Below are 17,453 nucleotides of genomic sequence, written 5' to 3' on the forward strand. Positions count from 1 at the left end.
CGCCACTGTCGCTGTTACGTAAGAAAATCCACAAAAGATCTGTCTGAAAAGTATTCAAAGTACAAATCATGAAGTACATTTTCTTTTCAATACTTTAATACTTGTAGATCAGCTATTTTCACTATTTGAAACAGTGGCTAATTCATACTAAATTTATATTTTTCTAGGAGTCCGTTCCTAGAAATATAGTGGATTCAAAAGTACAATATTTCTGTTTGAAATGTAGTGGAGTAAAAGTCATGAGCTTGCCTTTGATTGAGTTATTGAATTTTTTTTCTGTTTTCTTTTCTCCTGCACTGTAACTGTACAGTATCTATACATTTTTACTTAATGCGTTTTATGCATCCTTTGCTTGACGTTCTGTGTGAATGGCCTTGCTGTTGAAATGTGCTATACAAATAAAATTGCCTTGCCTTGCCAAAAACAAAACAAATATAAACCCCTCCAAAAATGTGCTTAAGTACAGTTAACAACTGTACGAGAGCGACATCTATACGACTTAAGATTCTCGACTTAAGAATGTCCCTCGAAAACCCAACGTGGGTCCAACAAGAGAAGAGCAACTCTTACTTCAGCGCTTCGTGCAGCCTTCTCTGAACAGAATGCCATGAATTAACAGAAGCCAAAGGTTGTCTGGACTCTGCTCAGAGTTTGCACACAGTTGGCTTATAAATGATTCAGCACGCAGCGCAACAGAAATAGTTCTTCAGAGCGGTGATTGTTGGCCGTTATGCAAGCACGCGTTTCTGGAGCTCGGTAGGGCTATCTGTCTGAGCATTTTATGTAATCGCTGGTTTGTGTTCCGTCATAATGCATGGTGTCTTTATGCCTTTGTGTTTCCAGGACAGGATATGTTGGTCTGTCTGGTGGCACTCGGCCAACAACACGTTGGTGCATTAGCCTAATTTATGATGCATTCTGCAGGACAGCTTTAAACCAAAGAAAACTAGAATCCAAGATTTTATGACTTTCCTCCATCGAGGCAACATTCTCATTTGAAGAATCATATTGAAGTCATTTTTAAACACTTAGCATCATACCGTCATTCATTCCATTGGTGCTAAACCAGAGCCCATAGTGTATTAGTGTATGTTCTGCTGCTGACAACCAATCCTCTACGATGCCATCAAAAACCACCAAGCTGCCAACATCAGCCTTCCATGGGTCCAACCACAAGGGAAGACAAATACACCAGATAATTAGCTTTAAATCATTGTGTCATCTGTTCTGATCAGCTTCTACATGGACCCACTTCATAATTCTAACAAGACTCAAATCTCCAAAGTCCTGCCATTCGCTATGAAATACTTGTGCGATAAGCTCCATAAACATGAGAACACAGAGCCACTGTGTCTCTGTGTTCTAGGCATGATGACTCTTGCTGTCTTCTACATGGGATTAACTCATTATCGCTCATAAAAAAAGTGTGTGAGACTGTTGTCCCGTCCTACCTGTGGCTCGGGGTGGTCCAGTGAGGACCTGTGTATCTCCGGCTGGTCCCGTGTCCCCGGCTCCTAGTCCTGCATGTCATGAGCGCTGCGTCGGAGCCAAGGAGAAATCTACACCACCACACACACCACACCGCCTGCCTGCCTGCCCGCCTGCCTGCCTGCAAACTATGCAACTGTCTGCATGCACTGATACTCTGCACACACACACACACACACACACACACACACACACACACACACACACACACACACACACACACACACACACACACACTCTCTCTCCTTTCTCTCACTCTCTAGCTCGCTCTCTCTATATCACACACACACACACACACACACACACACACACACACACACACACGCTCACTCCCTCACGCAGCGCACACAATCTCTCACTCTTTAGCTCTCTCTCTCACACACACACACACACACGCCTGCACAAACTTTCTTACTTGCTCTTTCTCTCTCTTGCACACACACACACATACACACGCGCGCACGCGTGCACACGCAGACACACACACACACACACACACACACACACAAGCGCGCCCGCGCACTCTCTCTCTCTCACTCACTCTCTGCCTCTCTCGCTCACAGACTCATTCCCATGCAGCCTCTCTTCCTCTGACCGCTTATCCATATCTCTCTCTCTCACACACACACTCTCGCTCTCTCTCTGTCCACGCCCTCACACACTCTCTCACTTAAAACTCTTCTCCTCTTTCCCCCACAATCACTCTTTCACCCTGTCACACTGCCCCCCCCCCCCCCCCCCCCCCGGTTAGCAGACTGGCCTGGATGTGTTCCAATGTTTAACTCTGGACACCCAGAGCAAGACTGGAAGTGTGTAGGTGTGTAAGTGTTTGTGTGTAAGTGTGTACTGAAAGTGCGTGCGTGTGCATGCGTGCATGTGTAACTCTAAACCAGTCCCATGGCTCTATCATGTTATATGCTTCCAGAGACTCCTTTCCTACACATTCACAGTGTGGTCCAATAGAGTGGGTGAAAGAGACAAAGAGAGAGCGCGAGAGAGCGAGAGAGAGAGAGAGGAAGCATGTCACTCAGTGTAGGCAATAACCAAGACAGGCGGTAAGTCAGTCAGTGTAGATTGCAAGTCACAGAGAGAGAGAGAGAGAGAGAGAGAGAGAGAGAGAGAGAGAGAGAGAGAGAGAGAGAGAGAGAGAGAGAGAGAGAGAGAGAGAGAGAGAGAGAGAGAGAGAGAGAGAGAGAGAGAGAGAGAGAGAGAGAGAGAGAGAGAGAGAGAGAGAGAGAGAGAGAGAGAGAGAGAGAGAGAGAGAGAGAGAGAGAGAGACATGGAGATTTTTCCGAACCTTTACTTAACCCACCGTGATTAAAAGCCTCTTTTACAAGGGCAAGACAGGCAGCTGGCAGCATACACATAAAGACTAGATGTTGAAAACAGACACAACTTAAGAAACCGGTCATGTAAACAGAAGAGGGCCAAGCACAGAGCCTGGTGGAACACCCAAACAGACAGAACATCGGAGCCATGATAATACTATAATACTTTTGCTTACGCACGTAAGCAATTAAAGTTCATCTTTTGACGTGTTGTGACGTATTTTTGTATTGCTACTTTTGTGTATCACTGTCATACGACAAAGTATAGCGGCTTAATTTATGGGGTAAAAAAAAAAAAGAGATAAAAAGTTGAATTATGGAGATATGAGGTTTCTGCCAGACAGAGACCATATCAAATTAGTCATGAACACCACCACAGCCTTGCATAATGCAGGTAGGTTAGGGTTAGGTCACAAGGGCCATGGCATCTCGTTCCACAGTTACGCCAAAGACGCACAACTGTAGGAACTTAAGGAAGGGGCCCAATTCATTCCCAATATGGCTGCTGTGCATAGAGCCTATTTAGGCATTTAGCAGACACTCTTAATCCAGAGCGATTTACAGTACAGTAAGTAAGGTAAACACAAGGTAATGCATCTGTAACCCCTGGGTAATTCCCCAGCGTTAATATGTGCCTAATTCAAAATCTTAGAATTAGACAGTCAATGTAGTAAGGCAACAGGTCTGTAAAAGCTAGTACCACTTTAAGAGATCAGTCTAACCTAGTGGTTCAGACTGTGTTCCTTTTAACTACCTCTGATTGGTCTCTATGATGGTCCATCACTTTCAAAGCATATGATTGGTTGGGGGGCGGGACGAGTGGAGATGTGTGTGTGCTTAACCAAGTTTGCAGAGAGCAGTTTGGTGTGTGTCAGAGGAACGCACATTTTGTGTATGAAAACAGGAGAATTACGTGCGAACCGTAACATTTAGTGTTTAAGTTTGAATGAGTAGTTTGACCTGTATTGACAGTGATTCATTTGTGTCCTGTTTTGGAGCAAAGTCAAGTCTTGTTTTAACGTTACTGCAGTAAGCAGGCGTCGAGAGTTCCACTGTTTGTTAGCTTCATGCTAGCGGCGCTAACGTTTGAGTGGAGCAGCAACAACGTGAACATTTGGAATATAAAGTACTTTCGGACACTGTGTTCGGTCGGGAGACCTAGACTCGTCTACAGAGACCCAGATTAGCGCCACTGCGACCAGGAAAGCTGGGTGCACCTCTGGCGTCGTGGGAAAGACCAGTCATCTTTTCCACTGAAACGTGCTGTGTATGGAACGCCCGTACTAGACACTGAAAGTTTATCATAGCGTGGGGTGAGTAACCCAGTGACACTCGGGCTCACGTGAGTGAAGAGGCTTCTCCACTCTGGTCGCACACCAGCGTCAATCAGGCCTGCAACGGGGTTATTTTGTTAATGTTTATGCCGGCTTTTTATTTGTTTATTTCATGAGTGGGCCCACTACTGTACAAGGTATATTTGTGATGGTTTAAGTTCATTTGCATCCTTTCTGTGAATGGGAGTGTTTACATAGGACTTTTGGGAAAGCATTTATTTAAGTTATAGCTAAAAAGGGTGTTGACATAAAACAATTAAAGGTATAAATAAGGGGATATTGTATTTCCTTAGGTTTATTTAAAAGGTTTAAGCCCTATTGTTTCCTCTGCATTATTTAGTAAAAGGTCTACAGGCTTTGGCCTGTTAAGGTGTATATTAAAAAAGGGCACTTCCTAAGTGTTCTAAGTTTTGCTAAGTTTTTGACAGTTTGTTGCCACGGCACTGTTTTATAGTCATATCTTTTTGGTACTATTTCCTAGAGGAACAATTAACGGTGGTATTTGAACCCACTTGGTTGTATTGTGGTTCCTAATAGGGACAGTTAGGGACAGAGGTATCAATTTTGGTGGTCTTTTACCATACAAGGTGCGGTTGTGTTGGAAGAGAACCCTACAAGGGCTGTGTTACCCCTTGCATGGGGCACATTTAAGGTTATGGACCAATATTATATGTGTTTATTGCTAAAAGGTGAATAAATACACACTTATACAACCTACCTTGTGGTCCTTTAAAAGCAGAATAAAAGTGAGGGGTTTAATGTGTTCTTATCAGGGGTCAAATAATAGTCACATCGTACAATCAATACTATAAGTTTATAGTTGCATGTTTAAGAGTTACAATTCAGAACTCAGGCACTGTCTGTTAAGGTCATCAGCACCGAGGCAGCGTTACATAAATGGAGGCACCGCTGAGATGATTGATTTATTCTGTGACTTGCATTTAACAGTACCCCAGAAATAAGTTTAAAAGTAAACTGTCCCCATCTTTTTCTCAAAATGGCCCGCCCCGTAGACCCCCAGTTAATCACAGAATTAGTTGCTTGGTGCAACGAAGTTGGAATAAATCCAGCCTATTCCTTTGCTTTAAGTGGCATGCCAAAAGACACGGACATTGCCGATGTTGAGAGCACGGCTGAAACTGTCAAAGCTTTTGGAAGAGTACGAGTAAGAGCCAATAAGTTCATGTCTCATCTGGACAGTGAAGTAATGCTATGCGAATGTCGCTGCCTTGTTGACCCTGCTGTGGCTCCCCTTGAATTGATTCCCCTGGCTGGTGGAACTGCCTGGAAGGTAACAATAGTACCAACTGGCCCAGCCCCAGAGGATGAGTTCACAAGCAAACTAAGGAAACTACTGGAAACCGAAGGCAAGACATTTGATGATGTTCAAGCTCTCCTCACTCAGGGACCCCCAATCCAGCAAGAGGATTCACCAGCCTCTATTATTCGAGCTGTTGGAGACTTGCTGGCCAAAACTATGCGTCCTACACCAGATAACAATGCGTTCAGGCGCTTGCGGGTCTACTCAGGTGTAGTCCCCACACCAGCCGGCGAAGAGTCTCATGATAACTGGCTGGAGCAAGCCAAGCTAATGACAGAGGAATGTGACTGCTCTGATAAAGAAAAACGCAAACGCATAGTGGAGAGCTTGAAAGGCCCAGCCCTAGAGATTATTCAAGCAGTAAGATACAATGACCCTGGAGCTGGTGCTGAAGAGTATTTGGATGCTTTGGAGAACGCATTTGGGACCTCGGAAACAGGTGAAGACCTCTATTTCACCTTTAGGTCCATGAGGCAAAGACCCACAGAGAGACTTTCAGAATTCCTGAGAAGGTTGGAGAACCAGCTCACTAAAGTTGTACAGAAAGGTGGCCTAGCTCGCAGCCAGCGGGACCGTGCCAGGCTGGAGCAGCTTCTCCGAGGTGCGGTTGAATCAGACATCATGCTCCTCAAGTTGCGGCTTAGGGAACGGAAAGGCAACCCTCCCACATTCATGCAACTGTTGAATGAAATTCGTGGGGAGGAAGACCATGAGGCTGCTCGACAAAGTTTGAACTCTACGGTACGCCAGGTTCGTGCATCTGATGGCGTTAAAGTTAAGCCTTCTGAGATGGATGACATGAAAGGTCAAATAAAAGAACTTCAGTCCTTAGTTTTACAGCTGACAGTGGGAGGACAGGAGTCCCCCAATCTAAGCACAGAGCCTACTACAACCAAGAGAAGCAGGGATGCTGAGCATCAAGATGATTCTGAGGTTGAAGCATTGAGAAGGCAAGTAACAAGCCTGCAGAGCCAAATCAGTGTACTGACAGTAACCAACAGCACAATGGCTACACCTAATGAAGGAAAAACAAGGAGTTACCGGTTTGACAAACCTGCACCTAAAGAAGGACCAAAATCGCCTAGAGGAGGAGAGGCGTTTTACTGCTACCGATGTGGAGAGGAGGGTCACATAGCCACAAACTGTGGGGCTCCAGAGAATCCCCAAAAGGTGATCAGGAAACTGCTACAATCAATGCAAAGGCTCAAACACAACCAGAAAGGGTCTGCAACCGAAAAGGAGGGGAGTGGATCTGTCAAAAAGAGCAACCTTGAGACTCCGGGGACAGCCAGTTTCCCCCCTGGTCTAATAGGCGAGTCCTCATTGGGAACAGTGAAAATTGAGGGAAATCAGTGCACTGCTCTGATGGACAGTGGCTCCAACGTCTCTATAATCTTTGAGGGCTGGTATGCACAACACCTGTCACACATTCCCATTCACCCTATTTCCAACTTGGGCCTGTGGGGCCTGAGCCAGTCAAGCTACCCATACAGAGGCTTTGTGGCAGTGGAGGTGGTTTTTCTCGATGATGATGGCCAGAGTGCCCCAAAACTAGTGTTGGCATTGGTGTGCCCTGAAGCCAATGGACCTGAACAGGTTCCTGTCATCATTGGAACCAATGCCAGGTCATACACACACGAGCCTAAAGTCATGCACGCTGCCGCCAGAGGAGAGACAGCACAGGCATGGCGCGTGAGTGCACACGCACCTGAAGACCCAGTGGCCGTAATAAAGTGGGCAGGCCCAGGTCCACTTACCATTTCCCCTGGAACTGAACGCCATGCTATGTGCAGAGTGACTACCAAAATGTCACTTCGGGGCAATGTTCTCCTGATAGAGACCCCATTTAGCGGCGCACTCCCAGCTGGAGTCTTAATGCCGCCATGTGTCCTGCTACCCTGGGAGATGGATGTGAACCGTTTCTCAGTGGTTCTTAGGAATGAATCCTTGAAGTCAAAGTCCCTTCCAAAGGGAACAGTCATTGCACATGTTCACAAAGCTGACATAGCCACCGAAGTTAAACTAGACAAAACCCCTCTAAAATCCATTGACCCCACACTCTTTAATTTTGGCAGTTCCCCTATTCCGGCAATGTGGAAAGAGAGGTTGGCAGACAAGCTGTCCGAAAAACCTGGAGTTTTCTCACTGGAGGAGTGGGATGTCGGGTTGGCCAAAGAGGTTGAGCATAATATTCGGCTTAGTGACTCTCGTCCTTTCCGAGAGCGCGTCCGCCGTCTGGCACCAGCCGAAATTGACGATGTCCGCCGACATCTGCAGGAGCTCCTCGCCACTGGCATCATCAAGGAGTCACGCAGCCCCTATGCCTCCCCCATAGTAATAGCCCGAAAGAAAAATGGCAAGATCCGAATGTGCATTGATTATCGCACTCTCAATTCCCGTACCATACCTGACCAATACACTCTACCTCGAATTGACGACGCCTTAGCCTGTCTCACAGGTTGCAAATGGTTCTCTGTGCTGGACCTCCGTAGTGGATACTATCAAATCGCCATGTCAGAAGAGGACAAAGAGAAAACGGCATTCATATGTCCACTCGGATTCTACCAGTTCGAGCGCATGCCTCAAGGCATAACCGGAGCCCCCGCCACTTTTCAGAGGCTTATGGAAAGGGCGGTGGGGGACATGAACCTTCTGCAGTGTCTCGTCTACCTCGATGACATCATCGTGTTTGGAAGAACATTAGAGGAACACGAAGAGCGCCTGTTAAAGGTCCTTGACCGCTTGGAAGAGTATGGCCTCAAGCTTTCAATTGACAAATGTCAGTTTTGCCAACCCCAAGTAAAATATGTGGGACACATAGTGTCTGAAGCCGGGATAGCCACCGACCCCGATAAAGTAGCAGCGGTGGCGCAGTGGAAGCCGCCTACCAACCTTAAGAGTTTACAATCCTATCTGGGGTTCTGTGGCTACTACAGGAAGTTCATAGAGGGATACTCCTCTATAGTCCGCCCACTAACCGAATTGACTAAAGGCTATCCACCAGTGCAGCGAGGAAGGAAAGCATCTAAAGCCAAATCTGAATACTTCCAGGTTTCTGAGCCGTTTGGAAAGCGCTGGACACCTGCCTGCACTGAAGCCTTCCAAAAGATAATGCATAGCCTTACTCATGCCCCAGTACTTGCCTTTGCAGATCCCTACAAACCCTACATCCTCCACGTCGATGCTAGCTTGGATGGTCTTGGGGCTGTACTGAACCAAGAATACCCGGAGGGGTTACGACCCGTAGCTTTCGCCAGCCGGAAGCTAAGCCAAGCTGAACGCAACTACCCTATACACCAACTAGAGTTTCTCTCCTTGAAGTGGGCAGTTGTGGATAAATTTCACGACTACCTTTACGGGGCCAGATTCAGTGTGAGAACGGACAACAACCCGGTCACATATGTACTGTCTTCAGCGAAGTTAAATGCTGCCGGGCATCGGTGGTTGGCAGCTCTCACCACTTATGATTTCGACATTATCTACAAGCCTGGCCGAGACAACGTGGATGCTGATTGGTTGTCCAGAAATGCCATGGACACTGAAGAAGGTTGGAAGCACATACCATTGGATGGTGTCAAAGCCATCTGTAGGCAGACACGCGTCTCTCATTCTCCAAACTATCCCAACCGGCTGATAGATCAGCTTGGAGCTTCTCCGGATGCTATTCCGGAGGCTTACGCCTTTCCCAGCCAGTTGGTGCTAAGTCCTTTGGAGCTCCTGAGTCAGGACCAACTACGAAAAGCCCAGGACGTAGATCCTGTCATTGGCGTGGCCAAACAGGGCTTAAGGAATGGAACATGGCCTCCAACCACAAGAAGTAAAGATCCAGATGTTTCGCTATTGGCCCGGGAAGCGCCCAAACTGGTAGTGAAAAGTGGGCTGTTGTACAGGAGGATCATGAGACCATCTGGAATCGAAGCACTACAGTTTGTCCTACCAAGTGACTACAGACTCACTGTTCTCAAGTCCCTGCATGACGATGCAGGTCATCTGGGAGTGGAGAGGATCACTGCCCTTACAAAAGACAGATTCTATTGGCCCAGAATGGCTTCAGACATTGTGCAGTACATAAAGACTTGTGGTAGATGTGTGGCCCGTAAGACGCTGCCTCACAAGGCGGCTACCTTGCACCAGATTACCAGCAGTGGCCCTATGGACTTGGTTTGCATGGACTTCCTGTCCATTGAGCCAGATTCAAGAGGAACTGCGAATGTCTTAGTGGTTACCGACCACTTCACGCGATACGCTCAAGCCTTCACCACCAAGGATCAACGTGCCTCGACCGTAGCCAAGGTCTTGGTGGAGAAGTTCTTTGTACACTATGGCCTGCCTGCTCGCATCCACTCCGACCAGGGGCGCGATTTTGAGAGCCGCCTTATCAAGGAGCTCCTTGGAATGTTGGGCATAAAGAAGTCAAGAACATCCCCTTATCATCCACAAGGTGACCCACAACCAGAGCGGTTTAACCGCACCCTTCTTTCTATGCTGGGAACCCTCAACCCTGCACAGAAACAAAAGTGGAGCCAGCATGTGAGCTTGCTGGTACATGCGTACAACTGCAGCCGTAATGACGCCACTGGTTACTCGCCCTACTACTTAATGTTTGGCCGAGAGGCAAGGCTTCCAGTTGACGTGTGTTTCGGGACATCACCAGATGGCGAAGATGAAACCACCTACCTGCAGTATGTGGACCAGATGAGAGCTGAATTGAAGCATGCTTATCAACTGGCAGTTGATGCCGCTAACCAATTACACAACCGGAATAAGAGACGTTATGATGCCAGTGTGAGAAACCAGGTTCTAGAGAAAGGAGACCGAGTTCTCACTCGGGCCACAGGACTGAAAGGGAAGCATAAACTGAGTGATCGATGGTTTTCAATCCCGTATGTCATCATTGAGAAGCTCCCTAACATCCCAGTGTACCGGGTAAAACCGGAGAGTGGAAGATGCATTGTGAAAACCCTTCACCGTGACCATCTCCTCCCTATAGGATGTCTGGTCAGGCTCTCGAATGGTCCTGAAGAGACCAATGTACCTCGTCGACCGGCCACCCGAGCAGTCCCAGAAGTGGACACGCAAGAGGATGAAAAAGAAGAAGAGGAAGCAGAACAATCTGAAGGGTCAGATTCTGAAGATGAGCGTTCTGTATACATTCCTAATTACACCAAAAGTGTCTCTGAGGCACTAAAGCCCTTTGAGCAACGGCTGAGTCGAGCCTTACATCAGAACAATGTTCCTCACGTTCCGGACGAAGTTCTGGATGCGTCAGACAGCGAGTCTGACCAACTTCATACAGAAGACGAGGAGATCGAGACACAACTAGAGGACTCTGTACGGGTCGCAGGACTTGAAGGGGAAGACGTGACAGACGTCTGCACTGAAAGATTGGCCGATGGAGCAACAGAAGTCCTCTCTGCCCCACGTCCTAAGAGGGAGGTGAAGCCAGTCACTCGACTAACCTACAATACCCTTGGCCATTCTGTAGACCAGCCAGTGGTCGTGGTACACCGGGGAATGAGGATATCCATCAGCAAGAACACAGACACTTCCCTTTTCATATGCCCTGCCCTTTTCCAAGCCCCAAGTCCATACTCCCCACCCATGGCCACATATACCTGTCTGAAGTATTTGCCAAGTTAAAGTCTGATGGGGACATTCAGACGTTTAGAAGGGGGAGCCTGTAACCCCTGGGTAATTCCCCAGCGTTAATATGTGCCTAATTCAAAATCTTAGAATTAGACAGTCAATGTAGTAAGGCAACAGGTCTGTAAAAGCTAGTACCACTTTAAGAGATCAGTCTAACCTAGTGGTTCAGACTGTGTTCCTTTTAACTACCTCTGATTGGTCTCTATGATGGTCCATCACTTTCAAAGCATATGATTGGTTGGGGGGCGGGACGAGTGGAGATGTGTGTGTGCTTAACCAAGTTTGCAGAGAGCAGTTTGGTGTGTGTCAGAGGAACGCACATTTTGTGTATGAAAACAGGAGAATTACGTGCGAACCGTAACATTTAGTGTTTAAGTTTGAATGAGTAGTTTGACCTGTATTGACAGTGATTCATTTGTGTCCTGTTTTGGAGCAAAGTCAAGTCTTGTTTTAACGTTACTGCAGTAAGCAGGCGTCGAGAGTTCCACTGTTTGTTAGCTTCATGCTAGCGGCGCTAACGTTTGAGTGGAGCAGCAACAACGTGAACATTTGGAATATAAAGTACTTTCGGACACTGTGTTCGGTCGGGAGACCTAGACTCGTCTACAGAGACCCAGATTAGCGCCACTGCGACCAGGAAAGCTGGGTGCACCTCTGGCGTCGTGGGAAAGACCAGTCATCTTTTCCACTGAAACGTGCTGTGTATGGAACGCCCGTACTAGACACTGAAAGTTTATCATAGCGTGGGGTGAGTAACCCAGTGACACTCGGGCTCACGTGAGTGAAGAGGCTTCTCCACTCTGGTCGCACACCAGCGTCAATCAGGCCTGCAACGGGGTTATTTTGTTAATGTTTATGCCGGCTTTTTATTTGTTTATTTCATGAGTGGGCCCACTACTGTACAAGGTATATTTGTGATGGTTTAAGTTCATTTGCATCCTTTCTGTGAATGGGAGTGTTTACATAGGACTTTTGGGAAAGCATTTATTTAAGTTATAGCTAAAAAGGGTGTTGACATAAAACAATTAAAGGTATAAATAAGGGGATATTGTATTTCCTTAGGTTTATTTAAAAGGTTTAAGCCCTATTGTTTCCTCTGCATTATTTAGTAAAAGGTCTACAGGCTTTGGCCTGTTAAGGTGTATATTAAAAAAGGGCACTTCCTAAGTGTTCTAAGTTTTGCTAAGTTTTTGACAGTTTGTTGCCACGGCACTGTTTTATAGTCATATCTTTTTGGTACTATTTCCTAGAGGAACAATTAACGGTGGTATTTGAACCCACTTGGTTGTATTGTGGTTCCTAATAGGGACAGTTAGGGACAGAGGTATCAATTTTGGTGGTCTTTTACCATACAAGGTGCGGTTGTGTTGGAAGAGAACCCTACAAGGGCTGTGTTACCCCTTGCATGGGGCACATTTAAGGTTATGGACCAATATTATATGTGTTTATTGCTAAAAGGTGAATAAATACACACTTATACAACCTACCTTGTGGTCCTTTAAAAGCAGAATAAAAGTGAGGGGTTTAATGTGTTCTTATCAGGGGTCAAATAATAGTCACATCGTACAATCAATACTATAAGTTTATAGTTGCATGTTTAAGAGTTACAATTCAGAACTCAGGCACTGTCTGTTAAGGTCATCAGCACCGAGGCAGCGTTACACATCAAATGCATAGAAATAATAATCTAGGATCATACGCAAACCAATAACCTATCATCAGTCTAGACAGTATATATAAAATCAAAAAACGAAATAATATGTACGTTGAAACTATATACAAAATATAGGATGCCAGGTCAACAGATGAACCTGGCATTTGTCTACATTATATCTAAATGACTTTTTAGCCTTCAGGCATAAGCCTGCAAGGTCGTCGACGGTCGTGAATGATAGCAAGAGTGCAGATTGTCCTCTGTGGGTCTCCCAACATAGTCTGCCGGATCACCAGCGACATGGGGAACTTGGCCCCCTTGGTTATGCTATATCCAGAGCTCAAATTCAACAGACAAGTGATCAGTGGTACAGTCCTGCTTCAATCAGTTGCGCACCATCGCAAAGATCAAGTCCTGCCTCTCTTCCAGTGACCTGTTGAGAGTTGTCCTCATGCTAATCTTCTCACCACTGGACTACGGCAACATCTCACCGGTCCTCGTCTCTCTCCATTGGCTCCTAGTAGTGATGAGCGGGTCGGGTTTTTTCATGACCCGCCCCGCCCCGCCCCGCGACGGAACCCAACCCGCCTCAACCTGCCCCGCGAACCCATATATAAATCTATGGCTCAACCCGCCCCGCGACCCGCAATTTTTTTTAAAGTATATTCAAACTGTTTTATTGTTATTATTCTTATTCTTATTAGGAATACAGACAAAACAAGAGCATGTGATTATTATTATTTTTTTTGCGTGTGAGAGCGGCTGACCCGCTCACCCACAGCCCGCATAATTGCCTCTGAAATTCGACCCGCTCATCACTAGCTCCTAGTGAAGCGTAGAGTGCCATTTAAGATTATCTTGTTTGTGTTCAAAGCCTGTAACGGTCTTGCTCCTGTCTATTGTGAAACTTTTAGACCAATCTCCCAGCTGTGTGTGTGTGTGTGTGTGTGTGTGTGTGTGTGTGTGTGTGTGTGTGTGTGTGTGTGTGTGTGTGTCACACACACACACACACACACACACACACACACACACACACACACACACACACACACACACACACACACACACACACACACCCACACACACACAAATGGAATGAGAATTGAGATGGAAGACAGGAGGTCATGGAGCAGAGAGAGGAAGACAGGGAGAGATATACATTCCGTGAGAATGTGTGTGCTTGCATGTATGCGTGTGTGTGCGTGTGTGTGTGTGTGTGTGTGTGCACCTGGTCCATGCGTAGCAGTGGTGCTATGTGAACATCAGTCAGTGCTGCCATAAGGAGGCAGAACCCAGGAGATAAATCTTGGCAGATTTGTTACCAAATATCCTCGGCTCACAACCAACATCTGACTTTGATCTTTTGAATTCTCTCTCTCTCTCTCTCTCTCTCTCTCTCTCTCTCTCTCTCTCTCTCTCTCAGGACAGAGCTCATGTATGTACAAATATACAGTGACAAAAAAACACCCCAAGGAAACAAAAAAAAAAACATTTAGAAATATTGTAGTCTACTTTTGTCTCCACTGCATTTGCAGGAAGGGACTCTTGGGACCAAAACGTGCCACGTTGTCCTTGAAGGCAAAGCTCTGGGTCTACCGAGCAATCTTCGTTCCTACTCTCACCTATGGTCATGAAGTGTAAATGGTGCATTTATATAGCGCTTCTATCCGAAGTGCTTTACATTGATTGTGCCATTAACCCATTCACACACACATTCATACACCGATGGCGGAGGAAACCATGCAAGGCACCAACCTGCTCATCGGGAGCAATTAGGGGTTCAGCGTCTTGCTCAAGGACACTTCGACACTAACTCTAGGGGAGCGCCCCAGCCCGGGATCGAACTGGGAACCTTGCGGTTTTCCAGTTCACTCTACCCGGCCACTCTACCTCTGAGCCACTGCCGCCCCCAAGTGTGGGTCATGACCGAAAGAATACGGTCGTACAAGCGGCCAAAATGAGTTTTCTCAGATGGGCGGCTGCCATCTCCTTAGGGTGAGAGGTTCGGTCACCCGAGAGAGACTCGGCGTAAAGCCGCCGCTCCTTCCCTTGGACAGGAGCCAGCTTAGGTGGTTCAGGCATCTAGTACGGATGCCTCCCGAGGGTCTCCCTAGGGAGGTCCTCGCTGCAGGTCCCACTGGGGAGAGACCCCGGGGCAGACCAAGGACCAGATGGGGGGATTACATTTCCACACTGGCCTGGGAACGCCTCGGGATCCCCCAGGAGGAAGTGACTAATGTTGCTCAGGAGAGGGAAGTCTGGAGCTCTCTGCTGGAACTGTTGCCCCCGCGACCCGACTACGGATAAGCGGTTGAAGATGGATGGATGGATGGCGACACGTTGTGGGCTTGTAGATCTGCTATTTTCACCATTTCTGAAAATGTACTTCACAGTTGTTTGTAGCCAGGCAGTGTTTGTAGCCTTTTAACGGACTCATGTGGCTTTGAAAATAATGTGTCTTCCGTTGCCTCGACTGCAGGTGCCATTGGTTGAGGTTTTGTTGTATTGTTCTATTGTACTTTCCCTTCTGTATTCAACTCTGTTACCATTTCAACATGGGCTTTTACTCAGAGCTCTGAGGCTTTGTTCATTGTATTGGGAACCTAAGATATTTTGTTTTAATGCATGTGTTTTTTATTCATAGCACTTTAGAGCTCTGAAGCTTTGTTCATTGTATTGGGAACATAAGATATATTTTTCTAATACATGTGTTTTTTATTCATAGCACTTACAGTGGAGTATTAGATTTTAATCAAAAACAAAAGTAAGCTCCTAATGTGTCACGCTGTATTTGCACAGATGTGGTTCGTGCCTCAAGTAGCTTATTGACCCTAAAAATTGAATTTGTAATATTAGTGTGAAAACAACGTTTTGGAGCATGGCAATTCTGCAAAGTGTAAAGCACTGCTTTGGGTTCAGGCCTTTCAAAAACCTCACTTGTCACAGTGGTCACTGACGCAAGACCAACAGAAGTCCCTGGATGGGTGCTACACCAGAATGCTACGTGTGGTACTCATGTGTTGGGGCGAAACGCTTGCACTGTGGGAACCAACACACGGGCAACGATCAGAAGGACGTCCCACACCTACCTACTGTACGTGGATGTGCTAAAGAAAGACGCTATTTGTGTGGAGTTTGCATGTTCTCCCCATGTCTCCTAGGGTAGGTACCCTCACAAAAAACGGCCTGCTAACTCCTCATGCATTGAAGGAAGCATGAGCTCAGTTCGGGGCTCTCCCCAGGCTGGCAGAGGGAGAGTAGTGCCCAGAATTACAAGCTTAGTGAAAAATGGTTTACAAAATCGTAGGATAAAAATGCAAGACGCTACACTCACCTACATACTGTACACGGATGTGCTAAAGAAAGATGCTGGTGCAGAAAGCACAAAGGAGCTGGCCAGATGTATGGAGAATGGAGATGACTGGCGACGCCGGTGGAGGACTCGTCTGACGACCACGTGGAGAAAGAAAGACATTTTTTTTTAGGTTTGTGATGCAGACCAACTACAGTGTACACCTTCATTTCAAAACAACTTCAAACCTGGATGCTCTTCTCTTCTCTGTTCTTCTCTTCTCTCCATCTCATCATTTTTTGTCTACTCATCTCTCCTCCGGGACTCCCTCCTTCTTTGGTGTTTCACCCAGGTGGGCGTGGTTATATGCCTAACCCTAACCTAGAAGTAGCGATGCGATGCGTTGTGAGCTTGTAGATCTGCTATTTTCACTACTTCTAATTCTACTACTTCTAATTGTTTTAATGTATTTCTAATATTTTTTATGAATAATTGTGAAAAAAGAAATTGAAAATCTTTTGAAACATTTTTTTTTGTAAAAAAAAAAAAAAGGGATATTTACTTGCAAGTCGCGACCGACTGTTTGGGAACCACTGCCTTAGCCTGACCTAAAAACCACGCCCACCTGGGTGAAACACCTGGGAAAGAGGGAGTCCCTCTTCTCCTCTCCTCTCCTCTCTAGGATCAACAGTGAGTGAAAACAGGTCCATATTAGGACCACCACTCAGCGTGGGCTCAGATGCACTGTTTGCTGCCAAACACTTAAAACGGCTTGGAGGCACTTATACCAGCACACAGCTGTTTGAAGTAGCAGGAGTGGTGGGATGGACAGCCTGGCATTCCAGCGATGGCCTCCGGTGCAGACAGACAGCTCTGCTTTTGTTGTGCAGTCTGCAGCGAGACAGACAAGTCACAGCAGCGTGGCTGTATACAGATGTATGACCTATTGACCTATAACGCCTGTGCACACATACAATCACATGCCGTACAGCATTTGGTTCTCAAAGTGGGGTCCGGCGGGGACCCCCAGGGGTCCTTGGAAGGTTACCAGGGGGTCCCCAGCTAAATTTGTTAATATAGCGTCACAATAACTTTAACCACTTTAACCATATTTTATACTTCGGCCATTCAAAAATAGCAGATCTACAAGCTCATACAAGCTTGTCCATGTGCTATTTTTGAAAAAATCGTGAGGATTTGTGCAAATCTTTGAATATAAAGTATTATTATTTGTATTTTTTTGCGAACATTTTTAACTCAAATCTTTGCTCCTGGAGGAGGTCCCTAGCTGGAACAAGACATTTTCAGATGGGGGTCCGCGGCCAAATGCATATCATTTTGGGGGTCCTTGACACGAAAAAGAACAAGCATTGGTGGAGAACCAATGGCT

The 17,453-nt window shown here is 46.5% G+C and overlaps 2 protein-coding genes across 2 annotated transcripts in view; both read right to left on the reverse strand.

Moving 5' to 3' along the window:
- The window catches only part of LOC311039658 (leucine-rich repeat-containing protein 17-like), a 50,061-nt gene extending 48,001 nt beyond the window's left edge, over nt 1-2,060 (reverse strand). Inside the window, exon 1 of the mRNA XM_084049599.1 lies at nt 1,452-2,060. The gene's annotated coding sequence lies outside the window, so the exon portion shown is untranslated. The remainder of the gene's footprint in view (nt 1-1,451) is intronic.
- Nucleotides 1-17,453, reverse strand: part of il17rel (interleukin 17 receptor E-like) — a 448,078-nt gene that overhangs the window by 237,718 nt on the left and 192,907 nt on the right. The gene's annotated exons all lie outside the window — the stretch shown is intronic.

This window comes from Gymnoscopelus microlampas, assembly GCF_963454915.1.
Source record: "Gymnoscopelus microlampas genome assembly, chromosome: 23".
NCBI lineage: Eukaryota > Metazoa > Chordata > Actinopteri > Myctophiformes > Myctophidae > Gymnoscopelus > Gymnoscopelus microlampas.